Source organism: Schistocerca cancellata, unplaced genomic scaffold (assembly GCF_023864275.1).
Source record: "Schistocerca cancellata isolate TAMUIC-IGC-003103 unplaced genomic scaffold, iqSchCanc2.1 HiC_scaffold_1148, whole genome shotgun sequence".
Lineage (NCBI taxonomy): Eukaryota > Metazoa > Arthropoda > Insecta > Orthoptera > Acrididae > Schistocerca > Schistocerca cancellata.
The window spans coordinates 5,435,698-5,453,050 of record NW_026047147.1 but is presented as its reverse complement, the minus strand read 5'-3'; the positions used below and the strand labels follow the sequence as shown (position 1 = coordinate 5,453,050).

General features: G+C 44.6%; 1 protein-coding gene across 2 annotated transcripts in view; it reads left to right on the top strand.

The window, feature by feature from the left end:
- The first annotated feature begins 16,914 nt into the window (after nt 1–16,914).
- Nucleotides 16,915–17,353, top strand: part of LOC126159827 (ankyrin-3-like) — a 111,336-nt gene continuing 110,897 nt past the window's right edge. The window contains exon 1 of one of the 2 annotated variants that reach the window (XM_049916636.1): nt 16,915–17,002. The gene's annotated coding sequence lies outside the window, so the exon portion shown is untranslated. Of the gene's footprint in view, nt 17,037–17,353 lie in introns of both variants that reach the window. The other variant, XM_049916637.1, reaches the window with a different exon arrangement.

The following is a 17,353-nucleotide window of genomic DNA, read 5'->3' as shown; positions in this document are numbered from 1 at the left end:
CTTAAACTGATATTACACCTTAACAAACACTTCTTCAGTATAGCTTTCCTTGCTATTGTCACTCTACACTCTATATCCTCGGCACTACAGTCTTCATCAATTATTTTGCTATCCAAACAGTAAAAGTCATCTACTACTTTTAGTGTCTCATTTCCTAATCGAATTACCATGGCACTGCCTCATGTAATTATGCCACACTTAATTGTCGTTGATTACTAATCTCGATGTTCATCTTATAATATATCATCCAGTCGCTATCCATTTATTCCAAGTGCTCTTCCAAGTCCTTCGCAAGCCTTATAACATTAAGATGTCGTAACCATACTTAAATGTTTTTATTTTTTTACCCTGAACTTTAATTACCTTCCAAAATATCTCCTGATTTTACTTCAGAGCTTGCTCTACATACAGACTCAATAGAAGCGGCGATTGTTTACAATCCCGTCTCTCTCCATTCTCGACACTTATAACCACCTTCTTGTTTCTGTACTTAATGTGAATAACCTTTCACTACGTACAGTATCTGAGCAAAACTATCCAGACACCCGGTTCATAATGACTTACAAGTTCGCGGCGCCCTCTATCGGTAATGTTGGAATTCCTTTTGGTGTTGGCCCCCCCATAGCCCTGATGACAGCTTACACTTTCGCGGGCCTACCTTCAATTAGGTGCTAGAAGATTTCTTGGGGAACAGCAGTTCATCCTTCACAGAGTGCTGCACCGAGGAGAGGGGTCGATGTCGATCGCTGAGGCCTCGTACGAAGTCAGCGTTCCAAAACATGTCGACGGTGTTCTATAGGATTCAGGACAGGGCTGTGTGCAAGCCAGTTCATCCCGGTTATTGCCGTGTAACCACTCCGCCACAGGCCGTCCATTATGAACGGGTACTCGATCTTGTTCAAGGATGCAATCACCATCCCGAATTGGTCTTCAACAGTGGGAAGCAAGACGGTGCTTAAAACATCAATTTAGTCCTGTGCTGTGATAGTGCCACGCAAAACAACTAGGGGTGCAAGCCCCCTCCAAGAAAAATACCACCACACCGCAACACCACCGCACTACACATGCTGGCAGATGTCGTTCACTGGGAATTTGCCATTCCCACACCCTGCCATCGGATCTTCACATTGTGTACGGTGATTCGTCACTCCACACAGCGTTTTCCCACTATTCAATGTTTACGCTCCTTAAACCAAGTGAGGCGTCGTTAGTCATTTACCGGCGTGATGTGTGTCTTATGAGCAGCCGCTCGACCCTGAAATCCAAGTTTTCTCACCTCCCGGCTAACTGTCGTAGTACTTGAAGTGGATCCTGATGCAGTTTGGAATCCCTGTGTGATGGTCAGGATAGATGTCTGCCTATTACACATTACGACCCTCTTAAACTGTCGTCAGTCTTTGTAACTCAACAGACGAGGTCGGCCTGTATGCTTTTGTGCTTTACGAGTCCCTTCACGTTTCCACTTCTGTATCACATGGGAAACAGTGGACCTAGGAATGTTTAGGTGTGTGGAAATCTCGAGTACAGACGTGTGACGCAAGTGACACGATATCACCTGACCACATTCGAAGTTCGGAAGTTCCGCAGAGCTCCCCAGTCTGCTCTCTCACGATGTCTAATGACTATTGAGGTCGAAAGTATGGAGTACGTGGCAGTAGGTGACAGCACCAAGCACCTAATATGAAAAACGCACTTTTTTGGGGACGTCCAGATATGTTGGATCACAGAGTGTATATTTCATCTCAGTGTCTTTGAGAACTCGAAGAGGTATTTCAATCAACATTGTCAAAAAATTTCCCTAAATCTACAAACGCTATAACAAAATGTTTGCCTTTCTGTTCTAGAGAAAGTTGCAGGGTAAGTGCAGCCTGGTGTATGCCTGCATTTCCTTGGAGCATATGCTTATCTCCCCTGACATGGGTTTTTTGTCACTTTTTCCATTCTTCCATAAATAATTCGTCTGAACATATGGCGACTGTACCTCACTAAATTTGTGGTTCTGTAGAATTTTCACTTGTGATTATCTGCATTATGTGAAATAGGAACTCTCACATTCTTCCAGTGGTCTGAGGATATTTCGCCCGGGCCTGTCAACACTGATATTGACTGTTGATGACTGGAAACATGTTGACTGGTCGGACGAGTCACGTTTGAAATTGTATCTAGCGTCTAGACGCCGCCTCACGGCCATGGGCCCTACATGTCAGCAGAGGTCTGTTCACTGTTCTATAATGGTGTGGGGCGTGTGCTGTTGGAGTGATATGGGACTCCTGATACGTATAGAAATGACTCTGACAGGTGACACGTATGTAAGCATCTTGTATGATCACCTGCATTCATTTCTGTCCATTGTGCATTCCGACGCACTTGGGCATTTCTATCAGGACAATGCGACACCACCACACGTCCAGAATTGCTACAGAGTGGCTGCAGGAACACTCTTCTGAGTTTAAACACTTTCGCTGGCCACAAAACTCCCCAGACATGAACATTACTGAGCATATGTGGGATGCCTTGCAGTGTGCTGTTCAGAAAAACTTTCCACCCGTTCATACCCTTACGGAGTTATGGACAGCTCTACAGGATTCATGGAGTCAGTTCCCTATAGCACTACTTCAGACAATAGTGGAGTCCATGACACGTCGAGTTGTGGCACTTCTGCGTGTTCGCTGGGGCCCTCTATGAAAATAGGCAGGAGTACCAGTATCTTCAGCTCCTTCAGTATATATGATGCAATTAAGACTTTTTGTAATTTTGCAATAAATGCTGTAGATATGGTAATGTTAGTAGCTGATCTTCCCAAAACCCATTTATATTAGCAATTAATATGAGAAAAATAAATATAATATATCATATTTGAGTAAAATAAATTATCTGAAATGAATGGACTTAATAGAATGAGAGAAATGAAATGTAACAACGTGAAATCATACCAGTGCAATGAACACATCATCAGACATTAAGATACAATTATTTTTGAAGATTTTGTGGAGCTCCTTTCGTCGTGGAATGACAGTCCAATTATTTAGTTGTGGTTTCGCAGCTTGCTGGAAACCACTGGCCAGCTGCACTGATGAGTGACTGTCCACCAGGAAAACACTCAGGCGCTCCCTGGACTCGTCGCGGGTCAACAGCGTAGGGGTCGCCAGCGATAGCGCGGGCCTCGCCTTCACCAGAGCGTGCAGTTTTGCGACCAGATAACACGAAGTAAAGGAGAGATCATTTCTTGTTGCCGTTCTAATGAAAATTCGAATGGCAAAAACCAAAAGAACAGCTTTAAAACAAGAACAAGTGGAGCAACGAAGTAAATGAAAAAAGCACAATTCATGACATTTTCCAAGAAGGAAATTAGAAGCAATCATTGCTGACGTCAAGCTGCTGTTGAGTTATGGAACAAGTTTTATGCTCACGTATCACATACTCTCCTTGAGTGTCAGAGCGCTGTAGACATCGGCGGCCAGCTTGATTCCTCCTAGTTTACTGACTTCAGGAAGTCACTTGGGACAGTGCCGGCTCTCCGTTTGCTGAGGAAACAAGACGTCGCCGGTCAGGGGACCAGGCTCAAGCCTTCCCTGCGGCCGGAATTCAGCACGCTGCTCTTACAGGAACTACATCGTCAGGTGGAAAGGTGATTTCATTCGCATCAGAAGGACGTGTCAAAGGACCGATACTGTTAACATTACATACCGGGTGTTTCCGTAAGATCGAACAAAAATTCAACAGGATATACAGATTGCTCCACTGAACAATTTGAGGTATGGAACCTGGGGTCTGAGAAATCAGCTTAACAAGATATGGGAGTATACTCGTCCACCGCTCTGTCTAGTGTTACTGTTTTCCAGCTTATTTACAGCTAACACGTGTAGAAGTTTACTGTTGGCCCTCTGAATTTTACTGTTGGTACGACACACACTGGCAAAAGACGTTCACTTCGCATTCGACATACCACAACCTGCCATCGGATTGCCAAACTGTACTGTGATTCGTCACTCCACACAGCGTTTTTCCATTGTTCAATCGTCGAGTGTTTACGCTCCTTACAGGAAGCGAGGCGTCGTTTGGTATTTACCGGCGTGATGTGTGGCTTATGAGCAGCCGCTCGACCACGAAATCCAAGTTTCACTCACCTCTCACATACCTGTCGTAGTACTTTCAGTCGATCTTGATGCAGTTTGGAATTTCTGTGTGATGATCTGGATAAATGTCTACCTATTACACATTACGACCCTCTTCAACTGTTGGCGCTCTCTGTCAGTCAACAGACGAGGTCGGCCTGTACGCTCTTGTGCTGTACGTCTCTCTCCTCGTTTCCACTTCACTATCAAATCCGTAACAGTGGACCTAGGGATGTTTATGTATGGGGAAATCTAGGGTACAGACGTGTGACACAAGTGACACCCCAATCACCTGACCACATTTGTAGTCTGTGAGTTCTGCAGAGCGCCCCATTCTGCTGTCTCACGATGGTTAATGACTACTATCGTCGCTGATATGGAGGGCCTGGTAGTACGTTGCAGCACAATACACCAAATACCAAAAACGTATGTCTTTGCTGGTGTCCGGGTACTTTTGATCACATTGTGAATTTTTTTTCTCTTTCTTTTCCTACACTCGAATACCAGTCCTCTACCAAAATTAAATTTTGCTCTCCGTTAACTTATGAATAATTTCTTTTATTTCATATTAAATTGTTTCATTTTATGTATCATTTGCGAAGTTGGTTGACGTATAAAACTGGTACTGCTTTGGTTGGTTTTGGATTCCTGTTTATCTTCGCTGTGATAATGCATTCTCTGCGCTGTTTACAGTGCGTTAGCCACGTTTCTGTTTTCTTCTTCATTGTTAGACCTGCATCTACATTACCCCATTTGACTTTTTATTGGTAAACCTATATTGACTTCGCCAGAAGTCCTGTCCTTCGTCCTGCCACACTTCACTACTCCCACTGCATCTAAATTGAACCTGTTCACTTTCTTTTTAAATTCTCTAACCAACCTAAACGGCTAACGTATTCCCATGTGTGACCTCTAGAACGCCGGTTTGGTTTTTTTTTTTTTTTCTGTTGTTGACATCCTCCCGAGTTTCCCCCGCCCAGAGATCCCCATGGAGGACTACCACACCTCCATAACATTTTACCCGACAGTGTGCCCTCATTATTTAACTAAACAGCAAAGCTGCAGGCGCCGCGCGGGATTAGCCGATCGGTCTCAGGCGCTGCAGTCATGAACTGTGCGGCTGGTCCCGGTTGAGGTTCGAGTCCTCCCTCGGGCATGGGTGCGTGTGTGTATGTGTGTGTGTGTATTTGTCCTTAGGATAATTTAGGTTACATAGTGTGCAAGCTTAGGGACTGATGACTTTAGCAGTTAAGTCCCATAAGATTTCACACACATTTCAACAAAGCTGCAGGCGCTCAGAAAAGTGAAGACAACTAGTAATATTTTGTTAATAGCTTTTCTTCCTGATCCTGCAGCGTCAAAAGACGACAAAATATTTAATGAAGTATGTATGTATTCTCCACACATCTATGTTCCCTCGACACACAATAGGGATTCTTATAAACTAAAACTGTACTCCGTCCGAACAGGCCATGAAGGTCCAACTGTAACGACCGGCCGCCGTGTCACCGTAAGCCTACATGCGTCACTGAATACGGACATGGAGGGTCATGTGGTCAGAACACAGCTCTGCCGACCGTATGTCAGTTTACGAGACTGGAGCTGCTACTTCTCAGTCAAGTAGCTCCTCAGTTTGCCTCACAAGGCCTGAGTGCAGCCCCCTTGGCAACACGAATCAGCCGACCGTATGGTCACCCATCCAAGTGCGAGCCCAGCCCGGCAGTGCTCAACTTCAGTGATCTGACGGGAACCGGTGTTACCACTGCGGCGAGGCCGTTGGCACTGGGGTTTATTGCAGGTCGTTGTTAAGTTCAGCTCTACAGCCTGCCCACTGAATTAGATACGGCCCTCTCTCCCTGATGCAAGAGACATTAAACCCCAGTTTTGGCAATGCTTACTAGCCATGTTCTCGCTTGCCCAGATGGCAAGGCAACTTCTGCTTCGGTATATTGACTGCCGTCCTCTAGAATCGCTACTCCAGGAAGAACAGCAATTAACAAAATATTTGTTGACGGTATGCAATATGACAAGGAACACACATGATTAACTCTGTAAGTGACATAAGGTATGGACCTTGGAGAGGCTGCTACACCGCGCGGTCTCAGGCGTCTAGTCACGGTCCGCGCGGCTCACCCCGTCGGAGGTTCGAGTCCTCCCTCGGGCATGGGTGGGTGTGTTGTCCATAGCGTAAGTCAGTTTAAGTTAGGTTAAGTAGTGTGTAAAATTAGGGACCGATGACATCAGCAGTTTGATTCCAAAGGAACTTACCACCACCCCATCACCTTAAAACTCTGAACAAAGGTGAAGCCAAAACGATAATTAGAATTTAATATCACTCCTTAGATAGTTTAAGAAATTCGGTATTGTTGTGATCTTCAGTCCAGTGAATGGGTTGATGTGGCTCTCCATGCTACTCTCTCCTGTACAAGCTTCTTCATCTCCTAGTACCTACAGCAACCCACAGCCTTCTGAATCAGCTTAGTGTATTTACCTCATGGTTTCCCTCTACGATTATTACCCTCCACGCTGCCTTCAAATACTAAATTCATGATCCCTTCATGGCTCAGAACATGGCCTACCAACCGATCACTTCTGCTAGTCAACTTATGGAACAAATTACTCTTCTCCCCAATTCTATTCAGTATCTCCTCATTAGTTACGCGATCTATCCATCTAATCTTCAGCGTTCTTCTGTAGCACCATATTTTGAAAGCTTCTATTCTCTGCTTGTCCAAACTATTTTTCGTCCATGTTTCACTTCCATACATAGCTACACTCCATACAACTACTTTCAGAAAAGTCTTCACGAGACTAATTCTATACTCGATGTTAACAAATTTCTCCTCTTCAGAAACGCTTTCCTTGCTATTGAAAGTCTAGATTTTATATCCTCTTTGCTTGGGCCATCATCAGTTGTTTTGCCTCCATAATAGAAAAACTCATGGACTACTTTAAATGGTTCAAATGGCTCTGAGCACTATAGGACTTATCTTCTGTGATAATCAGTCCCCTAGAACGTAGAACTACTTAAACCTAACTAACCTAAGGACATCACACACATACATGCCCGAGGGAGGATTCGAACCTGCGACTCTAGCGGTCATTCCAGAATGAAGCGCCTAGAACCGCACGGCCACACCGGCCGGCGGACTACTTTAAGTGTCTCATTTCCTAATATAATTCCCTCAGCATCACCTGATTTAATTCGACTATATTCCATTACCTTCGTTTTGCTATTGTTGATGCTCAGTTTATATCCTCCTTTCAAGACACTGTCCATTCCGTTCAGCTGCTCTTCCTGTTACTGTGCTGTCTCTGACAGAACTACAATGTCATCGGCGAACCTCAATGTCTTTATTTCTTCTCCATGGATTTTAATTACTACTCCGAATTTTTCTTTCGTTTGCTTTACTGCTTGCTCGCTATACATACTGAATAACATAATATTCCATATAAATGTCGTGTGGCTAGGGCCTCCCGTCGGGTAGACCGTTCGCCGGATGCTGGTCTTTCGAGCTGACGCCACTTCGGCGACCTGCGAGTCGATGGGGATGAAATAGGGATGATTAGGGCAACACAAAACCCAGTCCCCGAGCGGAGAAAAATCTCCGACTCCACCGGGAATCGAACCCGGGCCCTTCGTATTGCCCTTTTCCCGCGCTGATCACTGAGCTACAGGGGGCAGGCATAATATTCGGTAAAATCACATTCGATGTTACACAATAGATTTCGATAAATGCTGTTTTCTTTATGATTCTTAGAAAAAATAGTAACTAAGCACCGATTCACAGGAGGACAGGCAAGCGGTGGTGATGGTAGGTTCCTATGGGACCAAACTGCTGAGGTCAATGGTCCCTAGGCTTACGCACTACTTAACCTAACTTAAAGTAAGTTACGCTAAGAAAAACACACCCACGCCCATGAGAGGGCTCGAACCTCCGACGGGGGTAACCGCCCGAACCGTAGAAACGCGCCCCCGTTGACCGCGCAGCTACCCCGCGCAGCCACAACTAGGCGGTGAAACCTTGGAACCTCAAGCAGGCCTGCACTAGTGTGTGCGCGGGACTCTGCGGCACAGTTTTTGTGCCCGCAGTTCGCAACAGGAGAGGAACATAACACTGAGTAACCTACACCTGAATCACACATCGCAAGAGGCTTTCAAGATGTTCTACTATAATGAAGCTGGTTTAATGCTGGACTGCTGAATTTCTTTTCTGTGAATACAACAAATAAACAGCTTAAGCAAAATTTGGAAGCTTTTTGGTGTGCTTGCAGGAGTGTAAAATCTAACACAGAATGAACCGAATACTTCTGTTTCAGAGACGCTCACGCATAAAATACAGAAAGGGATATGTGAATCGAATTTTGCCTTAGTTTTTCTTGTAGTCTTCCCAATACTTCGCTAGGTCACAGCTGTAGCTGAAGTCGAACAAAGATTTTTTTTAAAGGTAATGAACATTCTCAGATCTACGACGGAGCTGCAGTTATTATCGGTTATTTGTGTGGACACGTTTTCTAATGCAATGTTGAGTCACCGTTTCGCTCATCATCTGAATCCAGTGCTGTTGCTAGTCTTGTCAGAGGTAAGTGCAGTAATAGTTTCCTCACTTTAAATGGTCTAGTTCCTTCCATTCCACCTGAACCTAATTCACTTGAGCTCTATAGGAGAAATTAAACAAACGAATGCCTTGAGCATGAGCCGTGTGGTGCAGTACAGCATATCGTTTGGTGAAATCCTCATATTGCAGACAGTTAGTTCACTTTTCAACGACAATATAGCTCTAGATAAGTAGAACGATGAAGCCTGTAATTCTGCTCATGGATTTGAAATCACGACTGAAGATATTAGTTTCCCTCATTCGACATACTTTCGCAGATATTTTCAGTCTCAGTAAAACCGTACCTGATATATTGTAAGGCCGAGTTTATCACACTGGCAAAAGTGTAACACCAATTTGTGCGTTACAAGCTGTGTTGAAAACCAAATGTTGGAGAGTGCATTTCACGGCCAACGTACGGACGAAACAGCAACTATACATCCTAGGCCTGATACTGCCGTAAATCTAGAAGCAAACATAATTTTGATCAATGTAAGCAGTAATAACTGAAGCTTGTACAAAATCGCTTTAAGATTTCTTTGGACGATTTTTCTGCACTTGGTTTTATTTTTCCTTTTTTTCGTTCGCTGCTGTTTAGGATCACAACGGTGGTTGCGCATATTTCCGGAGAAATTCTGGTTATTTGTTGGATTTCACTGTCAAATGGACTCCAGGCAACTTTGCTGTGCTGTGCAGTGTCTCTGGTCGCGTCTCGTCGCACTTTCCAGCTCTGAGCACAAAATGAGCAGCTGCTGGTGGCGTAAGCAATAGAGACACGCTCCAGGTGAGAAGTGTGTGCTGCAGTTCGATTTCTTTATGCTGAGGGATTCCGCCTGATCTCATGCGGCCCATGTAACACAACCCTCACGTGTGATAGCAAGGAGTGGCAGTCCTGCAAGATCTTTGAGGCAGGATGTCCATGATTCAGGCGGTCAGGGAAGGAAGCGAATGACAGTCCATGTCCTTGTTCACTGGTTGGATAAGGCGATTCGAGAAAATCAGCCTTAAGGGGTAGTCCAGAACAAGCGAAGAGGAACCCTGCCATTGGGCAGTGACCCTCTTCATGACAATGCTCAGCAGCTCACTTCAGATGCTATAAAGCCGCTCGTGCAGTCTGAGATAGGAAGTGTTTGGTCTCCCACAATAACAGCGTCGATTTTGCTTTATCACTAACGGCAGTGTAAAGCTGTGTCGGATGCTTCCCTGAAGTCAAGGAAAACGTCACAAACATGGCCACCGGTGTATACACCGTAGTGGGCCTCATGGATGAACACAGCGAGCAGAGTGTCCCAAGATCTCTATACATGGAATCCATGTTGATTTTTATACAGTAGGCTTCCGTGAGCGTAGTTCATATTCTGTAATTCTTGGTTGATGTCAACGATACTGGCGTATTATATATATATTATTATTTACCTCGGTCTTATGAACCTTCTTCGAAATGAAAATGACTTGCGCTTCTTTTCAGTCGTTAGCTACGCTTGGTTGCTCCATGCGACCTACGATAAACAGGTCCTTCTTGTTCAGGATTCAGCGCTGTTCTTCATCTTCCTGCCATTGGAATATTCAACAGCACGTCACTGACAGTAAGAACACTCGTTTTCTCCGTCTTATCTTCAAAAGATAACGTGAGGTGACATAACCTTCAGATTGCCAGCTCTGATCCATCGAACAAAAGGAAGGACAAGAATAGAACAAAAACCAGAATATGATTCACACACCCTACCAATGAAAACGCCGTTTGAAAAAAATCAAGGCTAATAGCCTCATAAAACTCGTTAATTCACATGACTATGAACGACCTAACGTGAGAGCCGGTCGGGGTGGCCGAGTGGTTCTAGGTGCTACAGCTGCAGCCGCACGACCACTACGGTCGCAGGTTCGAATCCTGCCTCGGGCATGGATGTGTGTGATGTCCTTCGGTTAGTTAGGTTTAAGTAGTTCTAAGTTCTAGGGGACTGATGACCTCAGATATTAAGTCCCATAGTGTTCAAAGCCATTTGAACTATTTGAACCTAACGTGAAAAATATCAACATACACTGCACGCACCTGAGGACGGCTCGACGAGAATAGTTCAGGCCCGGATTTGGGGGGGGGGGGGGGGGCAGACAGGAGTACCTGCCCAGAGCGGCAATTTCACAGGGCGCCAAGTTCATATTCTTGAAGAAAGAAACCTTGTTTCACATGTCGCCTGAGCATCCATTGCATGTTGTCTATTTTAAGTTGGTATCTGAAAGAATGATAAGTTGTTTTCGCATGTATACATAGTGTAAGTGATATCTCTACCAGGGAATTCCCTCGCGTCTAGAAATAAACACAGAGAACGGTGCTATACGAGCTGAGCCGAATAAACCCGAATGGGTGAATGCTATTTGCATTTTGTTTATGTGGTTGATTGGCAGTGCGAATTATCAGCGTTATTTTATTAGTTAAATCCATAAATTCAGACTGTCAGAGTGGAAATAACTGGTAAGACGGATTACATATTATATTTCTGCGCTTATCCAATAAAAGGAAATTTAGACAGAAAATTTTTGCCAGATCGCTACATTACCAGTTGCACACTCCCCGGTTAGCAGTCGCATTAAGTTCTGCTCTCGGTAGAGAGCGGAAAACGAGTCGTACGAATACGTAATGACGCCTGAACGGGGAACAAACGCGCGATAATTGAACCTGTGGGACTGGCAGGGTTACTGAAATTAACCAGAGAATAAGCTTTCACAATGGAAGGAATACTTACAGAATTTTTGATGAAAAGATTCTTGTTAGAACGAGGAAGGAGTGGAAACGGCGACACCACACAAATTATGTGGTAGAATATGACGACTGCAAATATATATATATATATAAAAGATTTGGTACTACTATTTTTCGATCTCATGAACGAAACGTGATACTATTTCTTAATATAAAACTTTCTGCTTGTAGTAGGCCTAATAGGCATTTGCTATTGATACTTCGTGAATTATGCTGTCATGTTACTTACGTAAGCGAGGTAAATAAAAATGATCATTTGTGCGGAAACAGTCTCACTTATTTGGTGCGTGTTACAATTGCAGCAATATTAGGAAGGCCAGTTCATTTTATCTAGCAGACAGTGGAAAAATAGACATAATCAAGTCGAAAAACCACACAAGTCTTGAGTACTACGCGTATTAACAGTTTTTACAGTATTAGAGGACGACATCCTGATTTTGCATATAGCAGACCGTTTGACGGACTTTGATGAGGTAGTAGATTAATTCACAGGAAGGAAGGCACACCATGGAAATCTGTAGTAAGATTAGAGACAAAAAAATTCTGGGACCTAAGGATTGAACAAATGTGTATTGTTTTGATGGTCTCTTGTTTCTTACTGTCTTTTTTTTTTCTTCCTTAGGAGGAGGCAGGATATGAAACCGAATGACTAGGAGCAGGAAAGACACTACAGGACAATTTAAATTCCACTGCCCTGAATATACGTTTGATGGCTTCCACTGCAAAATATACACGATCGAATTCCACAGAGCAAAATACAGCGACGTGTGATAGAAGAATGCTGTGTGAAGAGGCGTGGCACTCCAGTTTGGGAGACTTAAGACCGAATAACTTGTTTTACATATCCTGGGACATATATATTTTCTACATCAAACTCCTCAGGAAGATGTGCAGTACAAAATGAACATATGTTTGAATAATTGAGTTTTTTTTTAATTTTTGACGACATATCACAAACAGTCTAGGTGGTGGGGGGAGGATGGGCTCCACTATCAAGTTCTGGCTCCAGTTCGCAAAAATCATAGATCCGGGGCTGGAAAAGTTAAAGAAGAAATGAGTTCAGTACAAGATGAACGAGCTGCTACGTCCCTGCCTCGCCCGCCATGTTGCAGCTCTGCGGCTGAAACAGCCTCTCGAGTGCACCGCGCTCTGTCGGTGTGACGTAGGGAGCCGCCGACTTAGCGAAGGCCAGGCGCCGCATATCGCTTGTGAACCTGTGACCTCGACCGCCAGCAGTCGCTATCAAGGTTTATTTTTTCTTTTCTGAGTAGTAATTACTCACCAGTGCAGCTGAGCAACAAACAAACTGCGAAAAAGGGGGCTTCACATGAGGAAAAAGACGTAAAGGCACTCTCTGTCTGCACATTTTATGATATGTTTAATATACAGGTTCACGTCAGATTATATCACCGTTTTCATTATACACGGTGTATGAAAAAGAATCATCCGATTTGGCACGTCTACAGTTTTGAAACTAACAAAGATATAGGAGGCTGGTCCATTAAGTAATGCCCCACATTTTTTCCTCAGAACGTATATATTGTTAAGACTCAGAATTTTGTGACAATATACATCAACATGTCTCGTTCATGTCCTATTTTTCTACGTAGTCTCCATGACTATCTTTGGCTGTACCTCAATGTTGTGGAAGAGCATTTATTCCCTGCTGGTAAAAGCTCTTGTCCTGCGGGCGTAGCCATGTTTTCACTGCATAACTGGACCTCTCGTTATCATCAGTGTTCCCCGTAGAGAATCTTCAAGCGGCGCAAAGAGATGGAAGTGGGGGGGGGGGGAGGAGGGAGGTCTGGACGGTAGGATGGATGCCGCAATGATGTACAACCCAGTTTGGCGATGTGTTCCCGGGTACTCACACTTACGTGCGGGCATGCATTATCGTGTAGGATCTAGATCTGGATTCTTGTCCGATCGGACATGTCGGAAACGGTTCTTTATTCAGAGTCTTCCGGTATGTCAATGAATTGATGGTTGACTCCCTTGGCATCACATCTACCAGAATGACGCCATCACTATCCCAGAATACTGGCATCAGGACTTTTCCGGCAGAGGGGGTTGTCTTGAATTTCTTCTTTTGTAGTGAATGAGGATGATGCCACTCCATCGACAGGCTTTTTGTTTCCGGCGCCAAGTGGCGAACCCTGCTTTCGTCATTGGCAACGATCCGTGACAGAAAGGTCCCTCGGTCGGTCTCAAAACTTCAGATGAAATGGCTTTTCTTTGAAACTTGTGGTCTGCTGAGAGCATTCGTGCAACCAATCGTCAGCACCTCTTTGTATATCCGTGAGTCTCGATCACTGCAGACGCATTTCCAATGCTGGCCGACAACTGTTGAGGCAATTGTTGAGTTGTGATGCGCCGGTCGGCACGAATAATGGCTTCCGCACGACTCAGCATGTCTGGAGCAGTGGCTGTGACCAGACGTACCGAGCATGGCTAATCATGGAGTTCTGTTTCTGAATTTCCTGAAGAAACGGTTCAGTTTCTTAACTTTCTTTACCCATCGACCAACTGTACTCCTATCAACTGCAACATCGCCATAGACTGTACGCAAAATTTTATGGATGTTCACCCCAGTTCGTTTTTCCGCACACAAGAATTCAATAACAGCACGCTGCTTGTAACGTTAGTCATATGTAGACGCCACGTTGACGCTGTACTACGGCTCTGCCAGCTGCCAGAACGGTTGGAAACTTCACCGGGCACAGAACAAACATAAAATGTGAAGCATCAAGAAGGACATTTGTCTTTGTACATTAACGGATTTTCAAAAAAAAAAAAGTGGAACATTACTTACTCAGTGACCCTCGTACAATGAATATTCTTTTTTCATTAACGGGAAACTGAAAAATTTTCTTTTTCATACCTTCTCGTAGGTGTTCAATATGCTTTCCTTGACATGAATGGCAAATGCCAATCCGGTATTCAAACTGTTCCTCACTGCAGCGAGCATGTCTTCAGTTACAGCCTCCACAGCTGCTGTCATGCGATGTCTCTATTCACTCATTTTTGTTGGTAATGGAGGCAAATAAACACAGTCTTTTATAAACCCCCATAAGAAATAATCACATACGGCCAGGACCGTAGACCTGGATGCCAATAATGTAAGGGTGAATGATTTGGTCCATTGCGATCGATCCATCGTTCAGTAATCCTTTGATTTAAAAATTCCCGCACTTCCAGATGACAGTGTGGTGGTGCCCAATCCTGTTGGTAAATGAAGTCGTTCGAATCCAGTCTCCAACTGTGGGGTAGGATCGCTCACAAACATATCGAGGCTTATGCTTCCTGTAACAGTGTTCTCGGCAAAGCGAAATGGACCGTACATTTTTTACCGTCTATCTGCACAAAACACATTAAAATTTCGAGAATCCCTCTCATGTTGTACAACTTCATGTCGTTGTTCCGTACCCCATACTCTCGCAGCATTACGGTCCACCTTTCCTTTAAATGGAATGTAGCGTCGTCACTTAACACTAGGGGTGGAAGAAAACTGTCACCCTCCATCTTGCTGACAACGAAATTACAGAACACACGTTGTTGTTTGTCACCTTCACGAAGAGCTTGCAGTGGCTGAATTTTGTACGGTTTCACGTGTAGACGTCTACGCAACACGCGCCAGACGGACATCGGAGGCATGTTGAGCTGTCGGCCTGCACGGCGAACGGATTTCTGCGGCCTCCTTGTGAAACTATGGCGGATGCGTTCGACGTTTGTGTCAGACACTCGCAGATGTCCCGGCGATTTGCCTTTACGGAAACAACCTGTTTCTCGCAATTGTTCGTTCCATCGTCCAATGCTCTGTGCTGTAGGAATCCACACCATATCCAGTACGAAAGTCACGCTGAAAAGTTACTACCGTCCCGCATTGCTCTTTCCATCAGTACATTTTCACGCACATATCTCAAGTAACGGAATAGGTGCATTTTTATCGGGTCATCGTATTTTACACTTAGTTGATTGGAATCGAAAGAAGTCAGAAAACTCGGAAAGAAGAGCTGCTACAGCAAAACGAAGCATGTGAGGAAGAGTAAGGTTTACTATTTGTTGCTGGAATCGCAGATTGCTCGGAAAGCATTTTACATTATTGTTAACTTCCTTGAATTTCTGGTTTCCGAGAATTTATTTTTCAAAGGCGTTCATCTCGAAATGACCTTTTTGACATCTGCGTGCAATCTAACTCAAAAAGTACGGAACCGATCATTATGAAATTTGGTAGAATGATTCTTTATAAAATTATGACATATTTGAACCACCGTGTGAGATGATATCATGGTTTCAAGGGTATTTTTCTTTGTTTAATTAGAGAAAAACAATCCAGAAAATCGAAGTAAATTGTTCCGACGCCTGCAGACATTTTAATATTCATTATTTTCACCAAGCACGGAGCTTCATATTCTTAGAAAATAAGCTATTAATGTAAAATCAAAGTCTTTTTGATATCAGATGAAAATCGGAATGGCTGCATTGCACGCAATTGGAGAACTATACTCACAACCTCCAGCGGACATCACAGCCTAACTTTGTTAATTTTGGCTGAAATTATTCAAAAAATTTAAAATAACTGTTCGAAATATGAATTAACTGATATAAAAATTGCTTAAAATTCTGATTAAATCTTCCCACCCCAAAAGAATCTCGAAAATTCGGTGTCAAACAGCTTCCTCATGTGGTTTCCCCCCTCAAAGATTATCGACATCTTTATATACTTTCAGGCGCGAACGCCTTCTCGTCCAACAGGAAGAATATAGAAAAGGCCAAGGACTGTTTGGAACAGCGAGAGAAATGTAGCAGTCAAGATCTTCTCAATTTTGTAGCTCTCCAAATCTGGTCATCAATTGTTGGGCGCATCGCTGGACTGGGACCACTGTCGTGGCTGGACGTAGTGCTGACGGCAAGTGCGAGGCGCCTCCAGAGGGCGAATAATGGTCTGTCCGGGGTGCGTATCTCGCAGAAGGAGAGAGGAAGGCCACTGAAATGAACGTGGTGGGCAAGTACGTCGATGTCGGGGAATGGAGTGGGCAGAGACTGGGAACGAACAGCGTCTGATGTGGCCCACGTGGCTTTCTGCTAGTCAGAGGTTGCAGCCACTCTGTTCCGCGATCGCTTATCTCAGTCTCTGCCATTTGGGGCTTCGTGCGATGGTTGAAAGGAGGGACCGCATTTCGCGGTGAAACATTTTAGAAATACCGAACGCATCACTTTCCATTACGGTGCCAGAATGGCCACTGGGCGACAGAATACGCGATATGAATTCACTTACAGCCTTTGCGTAACAGCAAGAATTCTTAGTGTTTCGGCTAAGATCACATGGCAGAAATACTTCGAACGTCAGACCTATGCAAGGGTTATCGTTGTCGGTGCGGAGGGGGGAGGGGGAAGGAGTGGGGGAGGGAGGGGGTCTCGAGGAAAACTGCGGACAGAGTGGGTGGGAGGCGGCAGCCCAGTCCAGCACAGGAGGCGAGTCTCGCTGCCGACCACCACTGCACTGGCTGCCGCGCCGCCCGACGTGTCTGGTGAGTCTCCACGTACTCCCTCCGTCAACGTACGGTAGGTGTATACTGTGCGTCTAACTTCCCTCTATTTGACATTCCCGTGTTCTCAGTGTTATCCACACTTAAAAGCGGAGGCAATGAACACGGAGGCCGAGATGTTTTTCTCTTTTCCCAACTATTTTCGTCTACCTCCCAGGTTCCCCGGTTCGATTCCCGGCGGGGTCAGGGATTTTCTCTGCCTCGTGATCACTGGGTGTTGTGTGATGTCCTTAGGTTAGTTACGTTTAAGTACTTCTAAGTTCTAGGGGACTGATGACCACAGATGTTAAGTCCCCTAGTGCTCAGAGGCATTTGAACCATTTTTTCCTCTAC